General features: G+C 45.2%; 1 protein-coding gene across 5 annotated transcripts in view; it reads left to right on the top strand.

The window, feature by feature from the left end:
- Positions 1-26,535, top strand: part of St6galnac3 (ST6 N-acetylgalactosaminide alpha-2,6-sialyltransferase 3) — a 519,650-nt gene that overhangs the window by 381,857 nt on the left and 111,258 nt on the right. For 2 of the 5 annotated variants that reach the window (XR_015661775.1, XR_015661776.1), the window contains exon 4: positions 16,921-17,040. The gene's annotated coding sequence lies outside the window, so the exon portion shown is untranslated. 5 annotated transcript variants of the gene reach the window in all.

The raw sequence follows: 26,535 nt of genomic DNA, 5'->3' as shown, positions 1-26,535 counted from the left end.
CAAACATACACACATACACACACAGACATACACATATGCACACACAGACACACACACAGACATACACATATGCACACAGAGACACAGAGACACAGACATACAGAGAGAGAGAGAGAGAGAAAGAGAGAGAGAGAGAGAGAGAGAGAGAGAGAGAGAGAGAGAGAACCCAACAAGAATGATATCTACCTGGTGTTTCCTACATGCTACCCACCTTCATCTGTAACTACTCAGTTCCCTCCTTACGTTCCACATCGATCCTCCGAATAACCTGGTTCATTTATCTGGTTTATCAATAGCAGATGCGTTTCCTTGGGCTCACAGTCTGAGGAATACAGTCCATCGTAGTCACCGTGGCTGGTCACACCGCATCCACAGTCATGAAGCAGGCAGGCATGCCGGTGTCAGCTGGCTTTCCACTCGGCGGTTAGTACCCCAGCCCACTGGACAGTGTTGTCCACATTTGTGGCAGATCGTCCCTCACTTGAAGCTCTCTAGAAAGATCCTCACAGACCCAGAGGTGTGTGCTTACAGTGATTCTAAATCAAAGGAAGTTGAGAATGAAGCTCAAGCACCACATCGCAGCCCACAGCTAGTAAGCGGACTTCCTAGACAGGGTTTCTCAGATGCATCCCCACTTCCCCTGTCTAATGTTGCGGCTCTGGCTCGGGGCACAGAGGTCTTTTCCAGTCCCTAGCCCTCTTACTGTATCTCGTGTATCTTATGACGCACCTGCAAAGGAAACCTAACTCTTCAGCTTAAAGCTCCTCAGAGAGTGTCCAGCATCGGGTATGCTGTCCTTAACCCATCAATGGAGTGCTGAGGTGCTCCCCACTTATGACCTCCCCATCCCTCTTTTCTCACCGGCTTTAACCCCTTAGAGTCTGTAAAAAATGGGCTTTGCCTCCTTACAGACACCCTGTGCTGTTCCCTCCCCAGCTACCTGCCCTCTGCCTCTGGCCTTCCCTTCTAACCAGCTCATGCGCTGTGCCTACTCATGGTGGCCTGTGCCCCTTCACCCTCTGGCCTTCCCAGGAAGTTTGGCTGTTTATTCCCCAGGTAAGGACGGTGAAATTCTGTATGTTCCAGCTTCTGCACAGGACAGGGCACAACAAAGCCAGCAGCCAGTGTTTGCTTCATTTAACCAAACCGAGCAGTTAGGCATCCTTTGTAGGGTGACTGCCTTTTCGCCATTTGAATGGCAGTACAATCCTGTGTGATTCGAGGACACTTTAAAGTGGAGAGAGCTACACATCAAAGCCTCTTGAGTGTTGTGAAATGAATATCCGAATCAATAGTCTACTCAGATCGGGGATGTGAATAAATGATTTCTGATGGATTAAATTTCCCTCTCAATGTTAAGTACTAGGAGGGAATGAATTCTTAGGTGGCACAGATGAGATAATGGTGCTCCCGGCGGCTGTAGAGTGCTCCTCTTTCCTCCCCGGCTCTCCGTGCTGTGTGCAGTGGAGGTCTGAGAGGTTCGTCTCCATGGCCAGTCCCCTGAAAGACAGTGATCAGAGACTCTCTTCCTCCTGTGCCCCTGTGAAACTACTTCTCCTCTGAATGCAGGTTTTACATGAGAAACCTCAGATCGAATGATTTGTGGGGGAATTTGCTGCGGGATAAAGCAGGTGGAAGTTTCTCGGGGCCCTCAGCCCCACTCAGCGCACAGACTGGCTCTGGCCAGGCTGCCCACCTGCACGTGTGTGCTCCAATTCACATGCAGTGTGCTCAGTTTTCAATACTCTGATGACTGAGTACTGCTTAGGAGGGGAGGGGAAGGTGGATCACACTTGTGGCGTCTGTGTGAAGACCAGAGTTCAGATCCCAGAACCCACATGAATGCACCTCCAGTCCATGGGAAGACAGAAACAGCAGGAGGTCCTGGAATCCAGCTAGCCACAGAGGCCAGCTACGTCGGGGAGCTCTGTGTCAAGTGAGAGACCCAGCCTCAATATATAAGGTGGGAATGCAACCTCTGGTCTCCGCATGTGCACACACCCATAGATGCACAGCTCATATGTGCACTGCATATACATTTGCAGCACAAGAATCTTCTTGTCAGAAAGGCTTGGAGGTTATTTGTGTATGAAGATGTCACATGCTTGAGTATCTCCATACGTGATGTATGCACATGTTCACACACACATGTTCCTACTGTTTGCCTTTAATGAGTATGTGGTTTCTCTCTCAGTTCTTGCTTAAACCACTTGAAATAGTTTTGTAAAACTAGGAACTGAAAGACCCTTTCTACACGTTTTCCTGTTGCCGAGCAGGTGGGCTTCTGTGTAAGTGCACGACTCTTGGTGGGAGAGCTTCTAGAACTGTGCTTTTCCTTTCGATGTTTTAGAAGCATGTGCACTTTATATTTTGATAGCTACTAGCTGACAGATTGCTAAAAAAGGGATTCTTGAATGGCATCTACTCTCTTTCTTGCTCCTCTTCTGCATATTCAAAAATTTTGTGAATCCTTTTCACGTTCTTAATCTAATCAGCCAAATTTATCATGATTTTTATTTTTGTTTTTCTATATTAATGAACTGAGAAATGTTGCCTAAACTTTTAAGCCATATTTCTTCTATGAATGGTTCAGGTTTATGAGTGGGTGAATGCATGTGTGTGTGAAAGTGTGTGTGTGTGTGTGTGTGTGTGTGTGTATGAGAGAGAGAAAGAGAGAGAGAGAGAGAAAGAGAGAGAGAGAGAGAGTTTAAATGTATGTGTGAGCCTGTATGTGAGAGTAAGTTTAAATGTATGTGTGTGTTTGTGCATGTGCACATGTGGGCATGAAGATCAGAGATCAACTATTGATGTATTCCTCAAATGCTCCTCACTTTGAATTTTGAGACAGGGGCCCTTACCAGCCTGAAGCTTGCCATTATGCTTGTCCGGCTGACCAGAAACCCTGGCGGAATCTGCCTGCTCTGCATCCCAGCTCTGATATTACCATAGCATAGCACACTCACCTTTCTTAGGTCCATCCTGGGCATTGAACCCAGATACTCATGTAGCTTTGAGCAGTTTACCCATGTAGCCATCAACCCAGCTTCTCTCGATGGCTTTTCCTTGTGTAGGGGCTCTGACGGGGGCTTTGGCCATGTTGGGCACACTTCCTGCTGCCGAGTGCCACCCCTTTGGTTTACATTATTTCTAGCACATTTTTAGAGTTTCTATAACACAAATATTAAGTCTTTGTATGTTAGACATGCTCTTATTATTCCCTCCCAGTTATACCTTGACTTTATCAGTTATATTTTTCCAACGTAGAAATTTTAAACGTGTATATCCAGCCTTGTTTTCTAAACTCCTTAATCGTTTCATTTAAAAAATCTAAGTCTAGTATGGTAGATCTTTGAGATTCTTACACATTTCATTGTAAGATCTTCACTGCCATTCTATTAACATGATAAATTTATTTAAATGTGGACTCCCTGCCCCGGGAACTTCCTCGACTGCCTCATTTATTCAAGCCTGATTTTATGTATTCAAGCAAAACATCATTTCCTTCAGATTTATCTTACATGTGTTTGGTAGTTTTATCTGTGTGTATTATAGCTTTATTATTATAGTGAGTATTAGGGATTAAGCCTGCTTTATTGTTATATTTTTAGCATGTAGAAAAATTGTTTTTATTTTCTTCGGACTTGTCATGTATAGACTCTGTTCCTGGAAGGAGCCCCTTTTACTGTGGTTTAACAGAATACATTTTAGGGTATTTTAATGTGGAATAGTAAACTGATAGGTTTACTTTCCAACACTTTGTTAACTGTTGGCCTCTCTTCTCTTTTTTTATTATTAATTAGTATCTTTCAAAGCCAACGTTTCCCTTTGATTTTCTTTGTGGGGACCCATTTAGATATTTATTTGCTGCCAGTCCCTTCTGAGCAGACTGTGATTTTGATTTTGATTTTTCTCTTAAAATTGTGTGTTAACTTTGCCTCTGTAACAGACACCTGCGAGTGAATCAATTAAAGTGACACGTTAGTGTGACCAGAATACCTGTCTGAACCAACTTAAGGGTGGTTGATAGTCTGAGGTGAGAGGTCCATCATGGTAGGGAGTGCGTGGAGGCAGGAGCATGAGGCCGATGGATCCACTACATCCACCACTGGGAGTCTGGAGACAGAGGCTGAGCAGACTCACTCCTCTCACCTCTCAGGAGGCTGAGTTAGATGCATAGGACACTGCTTAAGCTCAGTCTTTCCACCTCAGTCAGTCAACTGTGGAAGTTCCTTCTCGGGCGTGGCCTGAGCTGTGTCTCCTTGGTAATTGATTCTAGTTCTTCTCAAGTTAACAGTAACCACTGTCATTTGTTAATGTCGGGTTGCTGGAAGCAGTGTCTCATGACAGGACATCGTGTCAGGAGCACTCGGTGGGCAGGGCCATGGCTCCTTGAAGATCGCAGTCCCAGTGACCTAGTTTCCTTCTGCCAGACCTTGCCTCCTAAAAGTGCCACTGTCAACCAATAATACTGGTGACACACTGGTGACCACACCTTTAACACAGAGGCCTCCTGGAGACATTGTGGACATGTAATCCAGCAAGTGTCTCACACACGCGCGCGCGCGCGCGCACACACACACACACACACACACACACACACACACACACACACACGTAATGTCTTCTTAACTTGCAGTGGATATATTCTTTTTGTTATTTATTTTTTGGGGGGAAGAGGCCAAAGATTTTATTTCCTTTCACCATTAGGTTAGAGAATATAGACCTTGATTTCTGCTTTAAATTATACATAATTCTTTTGGAGATTTCTATTCAGTTTTGTGAGTATTCTTTGGATTTTGTAGATTGTAATCAGATTTTGTAAATAAGTAGATTGTAATCATATAATTTTAAGTATTAAATAATATGTATTACTGAGGGGTTCTCTGCAGGTGTCAGGCGGGGAAGTGAGATTTGAAGAGATGCGAATGACAACTTGTTTTCCGACATTACTGACCTGGATCAAGGTGCCTGAAGAGCTTAGTGCCAGGAGGTCTATTGCTGGGTGTATTTACAACACAGAACAGTCTGGGAGGGGGGTTTCCGCAGTAATACAATCCCCAATGCACAAGAAAGTGTAAAGCTCAACTCAGCGTACATGTCATTTCCTCAAAGAAGATGGTCCTAGAGAAAGGCTACCTGTGCTAGACGGAGAGCCTGGGGATGACTCTGGCCTGGTCTCAGCCATTCATACAGATAGCACAGAGGTCATTTGGGCCATTGGCCACTTCTGGTGCTGGTTCTGGGAGCTTGATGTGGCCTGGCCCAACAGATAACACACATCACCAGGCTGTTAATTTCTTCCAGTTTCCAGCTTAATGGACCAAAGAACAGGCTTGTTTGTTTTGTTTATTGTTTGTTTGTTTTGTTTGTTTCCATTTATCCCTTTGGAAAGACAACCCTACCTCTACATGCTTAACATTCCTGGTTTCTCTGGGGATCTTCATGCTATGCTCTGAACATATTAATGCTTTTTTTTATTGAAGTAATATTGAAAGCAGCATACACATAGGGTCCAGGTATAATTGTGAATGCGTAAAAGTTTTTTTTTAAAATTCCAACAGGCTTACTTTATTTTTGATGCATGCTTCAAAGTAAGGCTCCATACTATATAGATTTTGTATCCTGCGATCCAACCAACTGTGAATGAAGTATATTTGAGAGGTGATTGTATCTGTCTCGAACCTGTGTATAATATTCTCTTATCATACTCCCCGAAATATTCAGTACACGGCCGTTTTATAGACCGTGCCCTGCATTAGATGGTGTATGCAGTCTAGACCTTTTGCAGTATGCAAGAGACCCTGCATGCCTTGCATGCGAACTGTCATTTTACATAAGGGGTTTGAGCATCCTCAGGCTCCTCCCGCTGGGATTTTCTGGTAGGAATCCACTGCAGGCACTGAGGGAGGCCTGGAGATGAACCATCTTCATCACTCCCCTGTGTGTGTGATGAGTAGGGTCACTCTCCACACCATGTCACCACGATCAGCTGTGACATCGTCCTGTGGCTCGGACCTCAGTACGAAGCACCAACGTGAACCCGTGTCCTGGGTCGCTCGCTTCCTTCCTTCATAAGCTAACTTGTTTCATCCACATCGTGATGATAAATAAAATATTTACTCTCGTTCTAATTTTTCTTTTTGTAAATTGTTCCATTTTGCTCTCCTTTGGAAGTTGTAGCTTCTGGGGTTTTTTTTTCATGTAATATATGTTTAAACAAATTTTAACCTTACTAGATGTTGCACTTAAGTACTGTTTTCTCCTCTTCTTACAAACGAGGCCCTCCAAAATCTTTAGATACCCACTGCCTCTTTGCCCATGTTTTGTTGAAAGGATCAGCAACTACAGCCTCAGTTTGTTCTTCCTTTGTGTTTATTTGCTTTTATGATTTTGAAAGATCGTGTGTGTGTGTGTGTGTGTGTGTGCGCGTGTGTGCGTGTGTATGTATGAGTGTTTGTGTGTGTGTGAATGTGTGTGTGTATGAATGTGTGTGTGAGTGTGTGTGTGTGTGTGTGTGTGTGAGAGAGAGAGAGAGAGAGAGAGAGAGAGAGAGAGAGAGAGAGAGAGAGTGAGTAGGTGGTGCGGATGTTGGAGCCACAGGCACTTGTGAGCCCACGGACGTGAGTGAGCGCTGGGACCACACTAGGGTTTTCTTCAGGGCAGTTCCTGCTCCTAACTCCCAAGTCAGCTCCCTGGATTCCTGCTGTTAGTGGCTGTTTCTGTTTTGCTTTGTGACAGACTTGTGAGTCTCTCTTATCTCCTAGCTCACTGTTGTGTTTATATTATATCCATTTTTTTTTAGTGTCTTTAGTTTCTAAAAATTCTTCCCATCCATCATCTGTGATGGACACCAGTTGCTTTCATCATGAAAATTTATGAAAGTTTTAAAAATATATAAACATCCACGTACACAGAAGTCCCTCTCACATAGACACATACACATGTGTGTACACATACATATACACTCATGCACATGCCCTAGCTCTCACACACACACATGTACACATATGTCCTCTCTCACACATAGACACATGTACACACACATGTACACATATGCACACACAACACCTCAATCTTACATAGATACATGCATACACACATGTACACACACAATCTCTCTCACACAGACACATGTACCCTTACATGTACATGCATGCATACACACATACCCTCTCTCCCACAGACACATGCATATGCACACCCTCTTTATTGTACCGACACACACACATACCCTCTCTCTCACACATACACTCAACCTCTGTCTTACATACGGATACATGTACACACACACACACACACACACACACACACACACACACACACACACTCCCTCACCAGTTTCCCCTTTTAGCTTGTGTTTCATCACTAGTTCGTTGAGTAGCTGGCTCTCTCCAGACAGTAGTTCTCTTGGATGTTCAGCAGTTCACCAGCATTTGCTGATGTCTGTGTGTGAGGATCTTGATTGAAAAGTATTGGTAGCGTGGTCTGTCTTACTCACTCAGGCCAATAAGAATCCTGACTGAATGAGCAGCAAACAACCTTGGGATAACAATGTCCACAATTGATGTAGAGGGAGAAAGGCATGTGCCTAGAAACACCTTTTCTTTTTGAAGAGACTTCACAGACCTACATGGGGGTACTGTGGACCAGAATTTGTCAGAAGTCCTTCTAAGAACTCCAACCTTAAAAAGCCATATTTTACAGCATAAGTCTGAGGGACTGGAGAGATGGCTCAGTGGTTAAGAACACTAACTGCTCTTCCAGAGGTCCTGGGTTCAATTCCTGACAACTACAAGGTGGCTCACAACCATCTGTGATGGGATCCGACGCCCTCTTCTGGTGTGTCTGGCGATAGGGACAGTACGCTCACATACATAAAATAAATAAATAATTTTTTTAAAGAAAAAAAAGCAAGACTATAGTTGGAATCGTATGTTTGAGTCAATTCCTCCAAGACTAGAGGTTGGCACAGTATACATACATGCCGTCGCTCATGCAACCACATGATACACGCAGGCAATAATAAAACTGACCAATTCATCACCCACTCTACACTCTAGACTTACAGCCTTCGCACTGTTTCTGATCTTACTAGATATGGCTTCCTCTGTCTCTGTCTCTGTCTCTCTGTCTCTGTCTCTCTCTGTCTCTCTGTCTCTGTCTCTGTCTCTCTGTCTCTGTCTCTCTCTGTCTCTCTGTCTCTGTCTCTGTCTCTCTGTCTCTGTCTCTGTCTCTCTCTGTCTCTCTGTCTCTCTCTGTCTCTCTGTCTCTCTCTCTCTCTCTCTCTCTCTCTCTCTCTCTCTCTCTCTCTCTCTCTCTCTGTTGATAAAATTCCCTTACTCTCATGTTTTGGTTGTGAACTGAGCCTTTAATGGCTGAGTCATCTCCCCAGCCCCCTTATTTTCATTTTATGATTTATTAGTTCCAGAGTCCTGATAAGATTTATTTTACTGGGTACCTTTAGAGTTGGCATATCTCCATGGCATTCTGGTGTTTGCCCTTGTGATATGTCGAGCAGTGTTCTGCTTTATGCACCTGTTTGCTGGCACCGGTGTATGGCACCTGTTTGCAGCATGTGATTAAACATTGCTCATCATCTTGCTCTGACTCCTTGCCCATCAAATGTGAGTCAGGGGACGATCAAAATCTGGCCCCTAAATGAAATATCACTGAAATCACAGCCTGTGAAGAACTGGGACAAGTGTTGTTGGTCCTTGTGTGTTTTAGAATATTCTCATGGAGTCTACATTAACCCTTTCTACATTTTCTTTACCCATGGCTGACCTCGAAGTGTGAAACTCCACTGCTAAACCTTCTAACTTAAAGTGACTGTCCAACCAAATAGAAAACTAGATACATTACATCTAGCGGACTCTAGTTTTAATTGTCTGATAAAACTTTCCACATCTTACTTTTCTCTCCCATTCCTCTTTTGTCCGTAGTAAGCAGGTGTCTCCTAGCAGACGTCTGCATGTCAGCGTCATACATGAACTTATTTCTGTTTCCTACACTTGCTCCTGATTTTCCAGCACACGGTCTTTTCTCTTCCCACACCTACACTGATTTCAGTGAGTGCAGAGAGCCTGCCCTATATTATGGTTATATCTGTCCCCGCTCTAACATCATACATTTCCTCAGGTTAAAGATGACGTGTCCTTCAGGTTCACGCTTGACTTAGTTAATCATACAGTTAAAGTGCTCGCCATTTACTCACTGTACAGTTACGAAATGAATGAGAATGACATGGTCAGCAACCAACTATTCTCACCTTAGTTCTCCCTTCTCCTTACTATTTTGGCTTGCTTTTGTGAGATAACTTCTCACCATGTAGCCCAGACTGTACTCAGATTCACAAATGTGTTGGGAAGCACATCCTGTGCCTCAGCCTGTCTGGTCTTTCAGGTGCAGGCCCTGCAGGTGTCAACTGCCATTCCTGCACAGATTGCCACCTTCAGTAGGGTAAATGATGTTGCTTTTAACAAAGCAATGTTATCCTTAACCTCAGAGAGATACAAATATTTTATTTCATTACAGAACCTGGGACAGTCTGTGCCTCTAAAAAAAAAACCCTTAAATAATAAAAATAAGTATCAATTTCTGGGATTTCTTAAAGAGATTTTTTTTTAAAGATGAAGAACTATAGTCATAGAGTCCCTGCAGACTTGGTAGTTGGTGGGGGATATATGTGGATATGTGTATCCTGCTCTGTTTCCCACCCAGCACAGACACTTACATTCCCCCTTAAAAAAGAAAATTCACCACACAGAGAGAAATTGAAGAGAAATATACCGACACAAAACACACAAAAGCCTTACCTTTCAAAAGCGACATTCCCATTTCATCATGAGCTACCCTCTTTATGAAATAGTAGTGCAGTTCTAGTCATGAACAAGGCCCTGAAAAGAAGACAAATAGCTGTTCAAGTTACAACTATTGTAACTTGATGCTCTAAAATATTAACTCATTAAAATAGTTGGAAGGCAAGTTTAAGAAATGCAGAAGACCAGGAGCTCGATGTGGAGGAATCGGCAAACACTGGCTTGGATTTAAATTTACAAAATAAACAAACAAGATCCTGGGGGTATCCTGGAAAATCAAGGACTCTAAAGGACAGTGCTATACTTCTGTTCTGCATCCCAGACAGAGGGCCAGAAGAGGGCTAATTGCATGAGGAATTAAATTGCCACCGTTCCTAGCTATGAGAAAGAAATTCCAAAGTGGCCAGCCTCTGCAACTTTCTTCCTAACTCAGAAACAAATCCTGGCTCTATGTATCTCAGAAACCACAGAGCAAATGGCTTTTGGTTTGGCAGCATTCCAGCTATGAGGGAGATTCTCACCATGATATCTATTTCATAGTCCTTATAAGAGCATCAATACTGTCAGATGTTGAGGCTCACGTGTGCAGTCCCAGCTCTTGGGAGGTTGACACAGGAGGATTAGTATAAATTCTAGGCAAGCCTGGGCTACATAGTTATATAGCCTGAGTTATACAGAATAATACTATGTTCTTAAGTAAGACCACTGACTAATAGGGCTACCATTATCTACCAAATTCCCAGCCCCCTTTAACTCTCACATTCTAGGATTTTCTTTTGTTCTTTAAGATATTCTCATTGTTCAGTTGACAACTGTTTATCTAACTTGTTGCAAGGACAGAGAGAGTTCCCTCAGCAGAGCTCCACCAAACCCTAAACTGTTACCATCCAAGGCTTTATTCCGACTCCTCTGTGTTAGGTCATGAAGGTGGCTGACAGAGCCAGCAGAGTCACAAAATGGGCCTCAGAGCAACCAAGGAGCCTAACTGTTCTTTCCTTTCGACTGTCCTCTGAATACAGTGTCCCTGCGTTTCCACTCCCTGGCTGGAACAAAGACACATCTTCTCCCTTTCTCCACCCCTCTCCAGTGGGAGCTTTTCTTCCCTGTACTCATGCTCTCCACATGGTTCCTGGCACTGCCAGGTTAGCCGTTGGGAATCAGGTAGCTCTGTCTCCAGCCCTGTTCATGAGTCAGTGAACACGTGACCAAAGTGGAGCGAACGTTCTTTAGATTCTGGTCCAATCTAACTTCTATGGTTTCATGTCAAAGAGAGAGCCGTAGTTCTCCCTAGATATTCATGCGTGAGGCTCATGAATGATTTTCTTCCCTCAGTAACTGAAAATGAATCCTTTAATTTGAAGTGGCCTGAACACTAATGAGTCATGTCATTACTGTGGGATCCTTTAAGTTGGCTTTTATTTTTTTTTTCTCTTGGACTCAGCGAGGTAGAAATTAAGGACAACTCTCATTAGCTTTTATATTTCCTGAAGCATCTGTTCGTGGCTGCAAATTGATCCATCCTAAATATTTATTTGTCTATAAATGCCATGGAGTCAATACTTCACTTTATAGCTCTTTCTTTTGATTCCCAAACACAACGTCTCCTTTGAAAGTTCCATCAATACTATCATTTGCAATTTAAAGGCTTTGAAATATTACCCTTCCTGCTGTGTTTCGGAATACTTCCTTCATATTTAATTGGTGCAGACACTTTAGTTCCTAATTAAACTTTATTGTTTATGAGGTTGCTCTCATTAATAGACATAATGGTAGAAGAGAGAAAGAAGGGTAGAAGGAAAGAAATGGAGAGAGAGGCGAGTTCTAGCAAATTCTCTGACCTCATATTTCACTCTTGATAGTTCTCATGACCATGAATTCACAGAACAGGAGAATGGTCAGAAAGGAAGGAGCAGGGCAACCACACAGCTCATGTTTTTGAGGATTTACTAGATGCTCTGCAAGACAAGTGGTTAGCTCAGAAGCAGTGCCTGAAGCACCTGCAAGATGAATCTCCTCATTTTGGGCTCTCTCCCCTCAGCATACACCCAGTCTCTCGCTGGTGACAAAGAGACACACAGATTGCACACTCAATGGTTGCTCTGTACTTGAGCCCTTTATTGTGAGAAAAGGGACACTTGAAGAACCTGATGGTGTCTGGTCCTAAGAAGATTTGCTGTATCGTCGAGGTTGAAATGCCCACGAGACTGACAAGCTTATTGCCCATTGCTGATATTAAATAGTTTGGGGGAAGTGTCCTTTCCTGGCCGTTGTGATTGTGTCTGTGAAGTCGGTGTTCATTCCTTCCAAGCACCGGGGATTGAGTGTTGATGTCTATAACTTCCATTTATGTGACTAATTCTAACAAACGCACAAACAAAAATGCATTTTAAAGCGTGACCAATTAACCAGTGAGCTTGATAACATCTCCCCTGGTTCCTAGCATCCTTACACTGTCCACCATTAATAGGCAATCACAGGCCCCATCTCTGTTATCCTAGACTGCCTTTGTAGGTGGTTGAGGAAAGTAAGAGACACAGAAAACAACAAACAAACAAAAATAACCAGAAAAACCCACAACAAAGCAAAACAAAAATCCCCCACTCCTGCTTCAACCTGTGCTTGTTGAAACAGCCAAAAACTAACACCAGGAGCCTCAAGAGTCTTATATGTGTGCAAGCAGTATTTGTGAGTGGCTGAGCTGATTGTTTAGGTGCTAGGATTTCCAGAGCACCCAAAGGAAGCAGAATACCACCCCAAACAAAAGGAAAGGAAAGGAAAGGAAAGGGAAGGGAAGGGAAGGGAAGGGAAGGGAAGGGAAGGGAAGGGAAGGAAAGGAAAAAGGAAAGGAAAGGAAAGGAAAGGGAAGGGAAGGGAAGGAAAGGAAAGGAAAGGAAAGGAAAGGAAAGGAAAGGAAAGGAAAGGAAAGGAAAGAAACCTATATGTAGAATCTTCATAGCCAAATCAGCTACCCCACCCGCCCTTGCCCAGGATTGACACTGCATGCCATTCTGCCAACTGCTGACAAGCATCTGACCCCTTGGGTGGTTTAGAATATTTCTGGATGCGTTCTGGCTGGAAAATGATCACTCAGTGTTAACGCAGACCACAGTATATTCCTCTTTCCCAGGTAATCATCGATTATCTCAGGCTTTATCATTTTAAGGTAGTTTCAATAACAAACCTTGGAATTGAAAGTGGGACTATCAAAGAAGCCCGGAGACAGTTAATAATATTTACTTTCTAAGCATCTGCCGTGCGCCTCACATAGCCCTGAGCCCATGATTATTATTTTATCTCCTAGAGTTTACCGAGGCAGGTCTGACAGCTTCTCCTCCCAGTGGAAACACACTCAGAGAGACTGAGCAACTCTCCAGGTTAGGAGCAACGTCAATCATTTTGAACCAAGCTCTTGCTCAACCTAGGCCTTGACCTGGACTGTGCTGCTTCCTCTTTAATTTCTAAAATCTGAGAAAGCAACATGAGCTGGTGTGAGGAAAGATGGTTATTTACTGGCCAGAGGGGTGCCCTGTGTGTGAGTCTAAAGTCCAACATTTATGACATCGGATACGAATAGGTGTGTCTTCAAGTGACAAAGAGATCTGTAATGAGAACCAGCAAACTAGATACTAATATCATACAATAATTTTAGCCTGGAATAGACAACAGGAATTGGGATGTAAGTATAGAAATGTCATTAAAATGTATGACACGGAACACTTGTTAATCAGTGGGCATGACCGTTGGGAGGGTCAAGGGATTAGAGACCAGGCACGATTGCTGCTTTACTATGGTTTAACCATTCAGAAGTGAGTAATTTATAGCATACAGCTCTTACTTTGAAGGCTGCACCAAGGGCAAGCTTCCACAAGGTCAGGGTCTGTTCCCCCCATGCTCACCGGCCCCGACTCACTGTTGTTCTTGGACGTTGGTTCCCTGTTGCTTGGCTATGCAGTTCTTTACTTCCTTCCTCTTCTCCATCAGGTATTTAGATCCAGGAGGTAGGGAGATCAGAGGCGGGGCCTGGCTCACACGGACATGGTAGGGATTCATGAGGTAACATCTTCTGAAATGTTTTAGAAGGCAAAGTGCTATCTGAGTGTCGGGAGTGATTAACTAGCAGCCGAGTTATTAGGCACCTGAACATTATGCATCTTTCCCGTATTTCAGAAAATGGATGTGCATATTTATCTGCAGCGGCACGGTTATTTGAATGATGTTCAGACACTTGAGTCTAGCCTGATCCTAATTATCTCTTCCCAGACTGGTCATGCAGCCTATTTACATAGTGTGAGTATGGCAGACAGAATCACTAACCTTGTGGAGTTCTTGATGTACCTAAAAAGATTCACAGTCAAAATACAAGTTTCTCCCTCTTCTGGTATAGGATGACGGGAGGTAGCAAAGCCTGGGGGGGGGCTCAGAGCGAGAAGTCTAGACCAAGCGCTGGCGATGTGACACCGGGCAGGAAATTATCTGGAAATTGGAGTCAGAGGAAGCACGCGCTCCACGGTCTGAGATGCTGAGAACAGCAGCTCCTTACATACAGGGGTTTCCGCCTACGTGTGAATGAATTAGCATTTACAGCCGTCAGAAATACCAGGCCATTCGCCCCTCAAAAGGTTCGCAAGCACTGCTCTGTGCTGTAACCTTCACAGCTAGGTCAGGTCAGTGGAGAATAGCTTTCATTTCTGCATTATTTGACCAATAAGGCTTTTAGCCTGCCCTTAAAGTTTCTGTTTAATTATCTTTTGAGATTATGATCTAACAACATAATTTGTCCTCTTCCTTCCGTCCTTCCAGATCCTCCTCTGTATGTGTCTTTGCTCTCCTTCAAATCCATGGTTTCTGTTTTCATTGTTGTTACACAAACATACACATACCTATACACACACACACATGCATCCACACCTACACACACACATGCATCCACACATGCACCCACACATACACACGCACACACACATGCACACATATATGCACATACCTACACACACATGCACACACACACACCTACACACACACACACAACACAACACACACACACACATACAGTGCAACCTGCTCAGTTTGTATATTACTCCTGTATGTTTTCAGGGTTGACCATTGAGTGTTGGATAACCAATCGGTGTGTTCTTCCTTGGAGAAGACACTTTCTCCCACTCTCGGAACTCTTTAGCCATCTGTAGTCCTTTGTGTAGGGTTGAGGACTCCTGGGCTTTCCCCCCTCCACTTTAGCATTAACTGGTGTCGTCCTTGTTCAGTTCATGCTCAGACCATCATGTTGTGAGACTTGATGGGTATAAAACTTCTGATGTTGTGTCTCCTAGGAACAATTTCTCTTCTTTTAACATCTCTTTGAGCCTCCTGTACAGGGAAGAGCTTAGTCTCCTCATGCCTGGCCAATCATAGTGTATAGAACCAGAAGATAAATATGTAAACCAGCAGACCCTGAAGTCTCCTGAAGATAGATTGAAAAGCTAAGGCCACAACACCCTGCCTCTGGCTTCCTGGCCCTAGAAGAGCAAGACTGGAGCTGGCAGAGATGAGCTTTGATGAGTGAAGAAAAGTATAGTTGTAGCCCAAAACAATGATGCTTGCCAGAGATGAGCTGAGGCAAAAGATGAAGAGAGATATGGGCTCTGGTGCCTTTAACTCATTCCAGGCATTTGAGGCCAGAGACCCACGCTTTGATCTGCTCACAAAGCCCAACATCCCTTTCAGGTAGGAGGGCCAGTAAGCACATTCCTTTTGTTTTCCTTAAAAGAATTTGCACTAGGTTGCTCACTGATGCTGCCCGAAACCTTATTAAGACCAACACGCTGATTTACTCATTTTCTGGACAAGGGAATTGAGGACCACAGGCATTAAGTGCCTGCTCGAGGTAATGTCGGCAGAGATGTGCAGGACTGGAAATGCATACCCTATTTAATGACCCCCAAATCTACATTCTCCTTAAAAGAACAAGGCTTTGGAACCACAAGAGGGGGGATAGATATTAATCCAGGGGAAGAAAAGTCACAAGGTACCATTCTGGCTATTTATGTAGCCCATTCATTTACTGGTTCATTGACTATTTCTCCAGGTAATGAGAAAAAATATAAGGCAGTTGTAGGAAGGTGAGTGTTCCTCTGGAGCCAGCAGCTCTAACGAGTGGGCATCTGCTCTGAAGGGGAACAATGTCACCAAGTCACCCTGTGTCTTGGGTGGGGGGGCAATGTATGCAGAACATGTGTCCCACTCGAGCCTCTTGGAAAATTGATTAAGCGTCTTGGCCCTTCCTCAGGAGGCAAGGTTTCCTTTTTATCAGCATGTGTAAACATGGAATGACTTTTGAATGCAAATGCGGGTGACATTTTATTGTTCTGTCAGATTTAAAAGCTGCCCAGAGCAAGGTGGCTGTGATTCAGTAAACATGGATGGGTGCTGCCCTGAGGATCTGTCACCTCTGTGCACTGCTGATGGCTGGGGACATGTGCTCTGCAGTAGCATGTTTGCTGACATGGGACCGGGCTGGGCGGTTCTACAGCAAAGCAGCAGCATGAGCTTCTGGCCACCCAGAAATAGCATGTGCCAGCCAGATGCAGAATTCCAGCAAGGTCATTTGAGGTGTAATTTCCATTTTGTGTGCTTTTTTTTCCCCCTCATTGACTGTAAGAGAATGTGATCTGCCTCATTACAGTGTGATTCTAGGTGCAGAACACAATAATGACCTTTATGCCCAAGACTGAAGTTCACCAAATTGATAAGGTGGACTCAGTTCAGCAAAGAGAGGGCACCCTTAGCTGGAGGTGGAAACCACGTTAACTTCCTAGCACAGAGGTCAAAAGTCAAGGTGAGGGTGTTGGCTGCAGGCAGTCCTGAACTGAGCTGCCGAGCTGCCCGGCAGCTTTGAAGCTGTCTGCTCTCCCTGAGAACAGCAGAATCATGTCTGGGCATGCACAGTTAAGGGATATCATTGTCAAGATGGAGGACAAGTAAGCCAGCAGCCAATCCCCACTCCTCGGTGACAAGCTGGAGTGAAGTCTGACCTCTCCAGACAGACAGTGTTGACATCACCTCTGACTCCGTTTACATAGCTTTTTACTCTGCTTCACATCCGCAGTGATTTGAAGATGAAATGGTGGCCGTAGACTCGTGTGTTTATTAAGCACATGGTCTCCAGATACTGGAGCTGTTTTGGAAGATCATAGCAGCTTTGGAAGGTGGAGCCTTGCTGGAGGAAGTGGGTCACTGGGGTGGGCCTTGAGAGTTTGTCGTACTGCGTCTTCTTGTTCCTTCTTGGCTGTTGATCTGGTACGGGTCACATGCTGCCACATACAGCCACTCATGCCATTACAGACATTATCTCGTCATATATACAAATACACAGACAGACAGACAGACACGCACACACACACACACACACACACACACACACACACACACACACATCTTCCTCTGCTTTGTTTTGTTTAGTGATAGGTCTTGTGTAGCCCAGGTTGGCCTCAAATTCACTGTGTAGCTGAAGATGACCCTGAACCTTTAGTCCTTCCTCCTGGTTTAACCAACCAAGTGTCAGGATTATAGATAGGGGTTGCAATGATGAACCTACTGGGTGCTGGGAATGGGCGTCAGGGCTTCCTGCATTCTACCAACAGAGCTAGATCCCCAATCCTACACCAGTAGAATACCTGGTCTCAGATTCTACTGATGGCATTAAAGTTCCAACACTCTCCTCTCGTGGATTCTGCCGTTTTAGTGCTTAAGCAGGAAGTCAGGGGTGTTCTTCAGAAGCAACGGCAAGCCTCAGTGTTCTGTTTTCTCCATGCAGGGCAGGTCTCCCTCCCACACTGTCTGGCATTGAAAGTGCCCAACCAAGCAAGCCATGACTTTCAAGCGGAGGTCATAACAGTTTTGACCAGTTATGCTAAAGCAGTCTTCTACAAATGGCTCCAAATGTTGAGTAATGCTTCAGACCCTAGGGCCTATCCCAACAAAATGTTGTCAGAGGTACTTGTCCCAGACCTGGCACTCATTCCCTTTGCTGGGTAGACAGTTGAACTCCAAGCCCATTGCTCCATCTCCCCTAGAAACTATAGAAGCCCAAACCTAGCATAAAATGGGGGGGGGGTGAGAAGGAACAGTCAAAAACCTGATTAACTGAAAACTTGTAAATAAAATAGACCACCAGAATGTAATGTACTTGGTCAAAGGAAACATGGATTTGAGGGGCTGAGACAAACGCACTAAGTGATTAAGTGGTTTGTCTGTGTCCCTGAAGCATGGCTCTGACCTTGGGTTTGCGGGATGGAAGGAGGGCCTTCTGGGCATGCTTACAGAGTTGCGTTTCCAGTTTCTCTCCCAGACAAGGACAAAGACTCTTGAATATTCACGTGCCGGTAGAGGACTACCTCTCTGTGGACTCTGCCATGTCTTCAGATCCCCGGGGACTCTGTTCATTAGGATGTGGTCGCAGAGGTGGCACGGGTTAATTTCATATTTATCGTGAGATCTTCTATGATTTCCCTGGAAGATATTTAATTTCCACTGGGCCTAATGACTTGCAGCTGTTGGACTGTGCTGTGTACCAGTGGTGAGCTCTCCTCTTTGGAGATTCATGCAAGTCATTATTTAAAAATAGAGATCCGGGAGTTACAGCTGGCTAATTAATCTACCACTAAGGAAAGCTGAGCCAGTGACCCAGTTAACCACTTCCAGGAGCTACTGGTGGGTGTGTGAAAGCAAACTTTCAAACACCCTTTACAGAGGACCAATGGGACACGGCCCCGTGGCATTGCTGTAGCCTCCTCAGGGAGCAAGGCTGCATTAATCAGCTTCCTGTGGCCATCACGGAATACCTGAGACTGGGTTGTTTGAAAGGGAGGGCCTCTCTTTAGCTTGTAGTTCTGAGACTCGGAAGTGCAAGACATGGCGTTGGCGTCATGCATGTTTTCCAACTATGCTACAACGGGGTGGAAGGTAACTTTACCTTCTCTGCGAGTGGACACCACATACACATGACCTCATGGCTCCTGGGTCCTCCTTCCTGAGGAGATTCACCTCATTCTCTCATTCCTTGGCACGGACACCTGTTCAGGGACAGCAGTTAAGGGGTTCGCTGCCTCAACCCCAGATCGCTGCTTGGGTCGCATCCCTCTATATGCAGTTTCTCCCCCTTATCCCTCAGCCCTGTCACCCTGTCCTCATATACATTGTCTTTCCAAGCCTTCTGTCAGCCAAAATGTGGCCTGATCATGCTGTATTCATCCTAGGACTACTCTAGACCCTGCCCCCCCCCCCCCCGAATTTAATGGAAGAAAGTTGGACAAAACCAGACCACAGTGCTTTCATGGTTGGTCTTAGGGCTCGAATCTGTGTGGGGGACAGTTAGGGCGTTCGCTGTGTTTATTGCCGTTCACTCACCCTACCCACTCAGTCAGACATTCTGTTCTGTATGTGCCTTTGTTGGAATGCCAAGGGCTGAACTTGGGACTTCTCTTTTGTGCTTTGTGTGCGTCTCACTGCGGTCATCCTTGCCCCAGTTTTGTGCTGTCTGCACGTGTATTTTAGTTGAGTGAATGATGCTGAACTCCCATTGTCTCCACACGTCCTATGGAAGGCGCTTTATACCTCTGCTGTCTCCCCAGCATACACACTCAGATCCTCTCAATATTAGTCCAACCATCGCATGCCTCTATAGCCATGCCAGAATATGTTTAGTGAGAAAGTCCAAGAGAATGGTGCCAGACTCTGGCGATGGCATCTGTACAGTCTCAGAACATTAGAGCAGTGTGTGTGTGTGTGTGTGTGTGTGTGTGTGTGTGTGTGTGTGTGTGTCAGGCCAAAAGACCCACATGAAGTTTATTTACTAACAAAGCCAGTCTGCTCAGTAGAAATACTCACTTTTTTTTTTTGGTTCTTTTTTTTCGGAGCTGGGGACCGAACCCAGGGCCTTGTGCTTCCTAGGTAAGCGCTCTACCACTGAGCTAAATCCCCAGCCCCGAAATACTCACTTTTGAGGACAGAGTCCTGATCATCGCTCAAGGCTATGCCTCCTAGTACTGTTACAGTGGCAATTAAATTCGTAGTTCTGAGACTACCATGGTTTTTAGAGGGAGCATTCAAACTAAAATAACACCTCCCATCCCTTGCCATCGATTGGTATTCATTAACCACACATCTGGGGCTTGTGATCTCGAGTGCGTGGTGTTTTAGACTTTACTCTGAACCCGTGGTCTTCCTCTGTATTTTATGATCTCTCAGATCAAGGGCCATTCCTAATGTTCTTCCTTCCCCTTAACTTCACCCATCACCTCCACAGACCATCTTTGAAGCTCTCTAGGTAATTGGTGCTCAATGAATCTCTAATTATCTTGTGACTTGAATTGTATAACTGTACAAGAATAGGCATTCGTGTTCATAACTGTATCTCTTCGTCTGAGACAGTGTCTGTAGTTTCGGAGGTAGTCATGGAGTAGATTTGAAGTGAATGGGGTTTCCCTTCACATAAAGAATGGATCCAGGAATATTTGAGGTCAGGACGGCTATGTTCTGGTTTCACCACTGAGGCATATGACACTGTGTAAGTCCTCTCAGTCCCGGGTCCACCGAATGACCTATCAAAGTCTCACTCTCTCTAACATCCTAAGACTGTGACTTTATCAGCAATCTTTCCTAACAAAGCAAGGCCATCGCCAGCATGAAATTACAGACAGAGTCACCAGCCTCAGAAGTGAGCATGCGAAAGGCAGCGTCACGTGAAGGTGACAGTGTGTCCTATGGCTCTGGTCTTAGGCCCTTAGCAAGGTTGAGAGAGCAAAACAAATGGCTACCTGGAAAGTGCTCAGGTAAGTGTGTGGCAAACGGTAAGTGGCGTGTGCATGTTTGCTGTTGGTTTTTATAAATGGAAGGAGGTCTGTGAGCCTTGAGATGACCTGCTGTCTGGCATTCAGAAGATTGATCATCATGGCCGCGTGTGAAGCAGGGTTCCAGGAATGCCAGCGTCATTGTTAAAATGAGGTGTTTTTTACAAGGTAGTCATCTCCGGCCACAATATGATTTCTTTCAGGGCCAGACAGTTTTCTCTCTGGAAATTGACAAGGACTAATTTTTATTACTTTGACAAGGTGAAGCAAAGGAAACAATCAATATTGTCTTTCAAGACCACATAGCTGCCGAGAAGCATGCTGAGATCAGAATCCCAAATTTGCTATCTACCAAACATGGCCGGTTTTCTACAGAGCAACCACATAGACATGGAGATAGAGCTGTAATGTGCGTATATCGTAGGCAGATACTGTTCCCTCATGGGTAGGGAAGTACGAAGGAATCTAATTTGGTTTCTCTTATCCTAAGGGAAGTGAGTCCGTGAATGGGGACCAATTGTGATTAAGAATCCTGAACAGCACTTAAGCCATGGGCTTTCTTGTTGCTATATGGCTTCCTTTTTTTCAACGTCAAAAGACAGCAGTGTTTATCTTGAAAAAGATTATGTGGGATTGATAAGGGCTGCAGATTTTATAACAACTACATTTGCTTCGTGAACAAAAAAAAATAGCATTTGATAGCCATTGTTCCACTTGGCAGAAGACGTCTTAATCAAGATTCAGTCCAGTTTATTTCTCTTCCGGTCCCAGGCGCTGCGGGAGCCTCGGCTTACCGTGCAGACATGGCCAAGTCCAAGAACCACACCACACACAACCAGTCCCGCAAATGGCACAGAAATGGCATCAAGAAACCCCGGTCACAAAGATATGAATCTCTTAAGGGGGTCGACCCCAAGTTTCTGAGGAACATGCGCTTTACCAAGAAGCACAATAAGAAAGGCCTGAAGAAGATGCAGGCCAACAATGCCAAGGCAGTGAGTGCACGAGCAGAGGCCATCAAGGCCCTTGCGAAGCCTCAGGCCATCAAGCCCAAGATGCTAAAGGGCCCCAGCTGCAAACTCAGCTGTCTGGCTTTCACTGTTCACCCCAAGCTTGGGAAGAAGCTACATGGCCAAGGGTCGTAGGCTCTGCCAACCAAAGCCCAAGGTTTAAACCAAGACAGAGGCCAAAGCTCCAACCCAGGCTCCCAAGGGTGCCAGGCCCCTGTGAAGGACCCATAGAAAAGGTTCCTGCCATTGTTAAGACAGACGGACTGCTGTGACACACCCACCTACACACTATTTGCAGATGACCTGTGTCCTATGCTGTTTTTACAAATAAACTTGAGACAAGGAGAAAAAAAAGATTCGGTCCAGTTTAATGTTTACACTCAAAATCCAAGTTGTGAATTCATCTGCCAACTTAAAAGCTAACCCCCAAAAAGTCTTATAAAAATACAAACTGAGAGCTCGCAAGTCCGCTGAGGCTAGAAATGTATGTTACAGGAAATTACATCGTTTAAAAGCAGCTTGAGAATCACGAGTCCCATACACATAAATAAAAACCAAAAGAGCATGCCAGGAGGTGTTCTGTACCCTCAGAGATTCACAAAGGAACAACAAGAAGGATGTTTGCCCTGAGGATTTCATACGTATGCTAGGGAGACAGACGCATAAACAGAGGTCTTCAGCGTAGTCGTGTAGTCGCTACTGCAGTAGGAAGAGGTGGTGTGCCCAGGTGCTTGGAAGCGCAGGGCTGAGTACCTGACCAAGCTTTCAAGGGATTGAGAAAAGCTCAGGGAGGAGAGAGATGAGTGTCAGAGGGGGATTGGCATGAATACCGTGGGGTTGTCTGAGTTGCAGTGTGAGTGTACTGGGACTTAGAACACCAAGCAGAGAAAACTGAGAGGCCAGATTTGGAGATGTTGGGGAATATGATGGCGTTGGAATTCTCTGAAGCAGGGACCGCAGGTTGTGGATTAAGTAGTCAGGCATTTCTGTGGTCCAGGCAAAGAGCCTCAACTGAGGCAGGAGTAGATGAGGGAACTAGAGATAAATGACTTGAAAAGAACCTAAGAAAGGCCAGCGTGGTGAATGGCAGCACAGGGGAGGGGTGTCCCTCCAGTTTATAGTTGACTAATTGAACAATGTGCATTGTAAAATGTGCATAAGATACACAGGCATGCAGACAAAGAGCATGGTGATTCTCATTGTGTTTATTTAAGCTCCTGTCTGACACTTGAGCAGAAGTATCCAGCGGTAACTGGAAGTAATACTAGGAACTGCAAACAACAGGCAGGGCTGAGGAGGAAATTCTGATCTGTAAAGCAGAGGGCCGGAAGTAAGAGTTAAAACTCTGAGAGGAGAAACAGAAGATGGACCCAGGGACCCAGCTCTGGAGAGTACACTGAAACGAGAGCCACAGGTGCATTCTGGGAGGAAGCGATCAGAGAAGCATCATTCACACAGGTCTGTCTGCGGTGGTGTCTGTGCGGTTGTGGAGAGCATGAACAGAGTCCTTCCTCATGGAGAACTTCAGATGGGAGGAAGGAGCCCAGCAGATAGGACAGTGGTTTGAGGGAGTTCATGGTCTGGAGTGGGCTATTGAAAGAGTAGAGAAAGTCTGGAGACTAGGAAGGAGCCGCTAGTACGTCAACACAGAAATGTAGATGAAAGAGAGAAAAATGATGCATCATACTCCCAGAGGAACCTCGGGGATAAAAGGATGGGATCCAGAAGAAAGGATTCCCAGAGCAGGAGGGTCTTAAAACTTTTATACCTATGAGGCTGAGAGTGTGGTGAGAAATCAGGAATCAATAAATATCGAGAGGAGGGACAGAAAAGGTCATCCTACCCTGTGACTTCAAGCCAGAGGACATCAGCACTGACCCATTCCTCTAGCACTGGCTACAAGATTGCACAGGTGTTTTCCACTGGGAGAGGCACCTCCCCTCTCCTCCTAGGTTCCCCTTTATTTCCTCACACTGCTGAATTGCTTCTCAGAGCCCCTGCCTTAAGCATCTGGTCCTTTCTCTAGCCTGCATGCCAAAGCTGTGGTCCAGAAGTGCTGGATGTCCTGCTGCAGCAGCCTTCTCCTTAAGGCGTCATCTGTTGTCTTCATCCGAGCATGTTGTAAGTTATTCCACATTAGACTGTGGAGGTCTGCGGTCTAAGTAACTGCTCAGCCTGTACTGGGGATATCTATGTACCCTTTCCCTGGCCATTGTGGCTTGTAAAACCTTCCCTTACCACACACAGCCAGGTCTGTCATCCTCTACCCCATAAACAGATGTCCTCAGCCCTAGCCATATGTAACCCTTCACTTTTGTAGCCGTATGGCTGAATAGATTATCAGGCCACTAAATACGATTACAGGCAGGTAAATGGCTCTGAATCTCTACCGCCATCCAGGGTGGGGGAAGCACCACAGTGTGTCTGTGCCAGGGCACAGTTCAGGACACACTACCTTGGGAGATCTCAAGTTTTCCACTAAGGAATAGGGGTCCTAACCATGTGTTTTGTCATAACAGAAACTTAGGAAAAATATTTCAAAACACTGTATCTTAGAGTCTTACTGCTGTGAACAGACACCATGATCAATGCACATCTTAGAAAGGACAACATTTAATTGGGGCTGGCTTACAGGTTCAGGGGTTCAGTCCAGTATCATCAGGGCAGGAGCATGGCAGCATTCAGGCAGGCACGGTGCAGGAGGAGCTGAGAGTTCTACATCTTCACTCGAAGGAAGCCAGGGACAGACTGAGCATCCTCAGGCAGTTAGGAGAGTCTCCAAGCTCACCCCCACAGTGACACACTTCCTCCAACAAGGCCACCCCTTCTAATAGTGCCACTCCCTGGGCCAAGCATATGCAAACCACCACAATCCACTCCCTGGCCTCCGTAGGCTTGTTCAAACACATGAGTCTATGGAGGCCATACCTAAACACAGCATGCATTTAGTCCAACTTCCAAAGTCCCCATAGTCTATAGCAGTATCAATAATGTTAAAAGTCTAAAGTTCAAAGTCTCTTCTGACATCCATCCAATCACTTAACTGTAATCCCGGAATTAAGACAGGCAACCAGCTGGGCAAACTTCACACTCTGCCTTCTCCTCGTCTGATGTCAAAGCGGTCTTCAGATCTTCAACTCCTTTTTCATCTCTATTGACTGCAACAAGCTTCCTTCTCCTGAGCTGATTCCACTCCCTGTTAGCAGCTTTCCTCAGCAGATGGCCCGTGACTCTGGCATCTTTAACATCTTTGGGTCTCCAAGGCAGCTTCAATGTTACAGCTTGTTTCAATGTCTGGGATCCACACATGGTCCTCCAAAGCGCTGGCTTCACTTCTCCAGCTCTGCCCTCTGTAGTGGTTTAACTTCAGGATGATCCACACTCCACTGTTGCTGTTGTTCTTGCCGATCATCCCATGGTACTGGCGTCTCCAATACACTGAGGTCTTCCGTCAGTGCTAGACTTCACCAAGAGCCTCTCATAGGCTCTCTTCATGTGCCGAGCCTCAAATCCTTTGCATGACCGTCACCAATGGCTTCCCAAGGCCTCTCACACATTACTCTCTAATATCAGGCTTAATGGCTATGTACTAATTACTACTGCAAAAACAGAAGTAAAGACATAGGCCATTTCCCCCCTAACAGACAAACATGGTTTCCCACTGTGCTCAAGTCTCCAGACTGACAGAAGGAGCAATCCCTAGAGAAGGTCCTGGCCTTGCACTTACATATGGACACCGTCATCCTGGCATCTTCAGTATTCTCCGTATTCTAATTTGCCTTCTGTTGCTGTGATAAAGCACTAAGCAGCCAAACTTGGGGGAGAAAGGATGTATTTGGCTTACATTTCTACATCACAAGCCAGGGTAGGAGTTCAAGGCAGGAACGGAAGCACGGGCCATGGAAGAACACTTTTTATTAGCTTGCTTTCCATAGCTTGCTTAGCTACTTTTTTATACAACCCAGATCCACTCACTGCCTGGGGTGGCAGCGTCCACAGTGGGCTGGGCCCTCCTCCATTAACTAACAAGAAAGAAAATGTTCCACATCCATGCCAGTCTAATGAAAGCGAGTCCTCAGTCGAGTTTCCCTCTTCTTGGGTGTCTTTAGTTTGTGTCAAATTGACAAAAACTGACTAACATGACCAGGTTGGTTGGTAGGACAGGCTGGGAGGACAGGCTAGGCGCTGTGTCCTGTCCACTGTGGAACTAGAACATGTAGCATTATGCTCTTGGAGGCAAGCTAATGTCTGCCTACATTGTCACATCCAAGCTATGAGCCATCCCAGAAGGCTGTTGTCAGATTGTGTGACTGTGAGTTTGAAGAGCTTAGATTCTTTGCTAACATACAGCAAGTGCTCAAATATGGACCCTGCTATGAAATGATTACTTCCACTATGTATGTCCTAATCTAGGGAGTTGCTGGGTTTAACCAGTAGCAGGCAGAAGCTGGGGCTACTGCATCATCTAACTTGAGCTGTACAAATATGAAACATATCTCCCTTGTCGTGGACACACACACACACACATATGCACACACACACACACACTCACACATGCACACGCTGTGCAACCACTTTTCTCTAATGGTTAGTGTCTACTCTCAGTATTCAATTGAAGTGATCAGCTGTTTCGAGTCATCACGTCCCTAAGAACGGAGTTGCTCACCCTCATTGGCCCCCACAGGAATGTAGTTAATCCTTTCCTAATAATACCCACTTAGTAGATAGGCAGGTTACACATGAGAAGTGCGGTGATAAGCTACCTCCTGTTTGCTCACTCATTAGGGACCGCGGTCCCCGATATTAATGGAACGCCACAATCCAATTAGAGAGCAGGTTGCAGGTGGCAGTGCTGCCACAGGA

This window comes from Rattus norvegicus, chromosome 2, assembly GCF_021556685.1.
Source record: "Rattus norvegicus strain SHRSP/BbbUtx chromosome 2, alternate assembly SHRSP_T2T, whole genome shotgun sequence".
Taxonomy (NCBI): domain Eukaryota; kingdom Metazoa; phylum Chordata; class Mammalia; order Rodentia; family Muridae; genus Rattus; species Rattus norvegicus.
The sequence above is the reverse complement of the archived record's forward strand: the minus strand, read 5'-3'. Positions and strand labels throughout refer to the sequence as shown.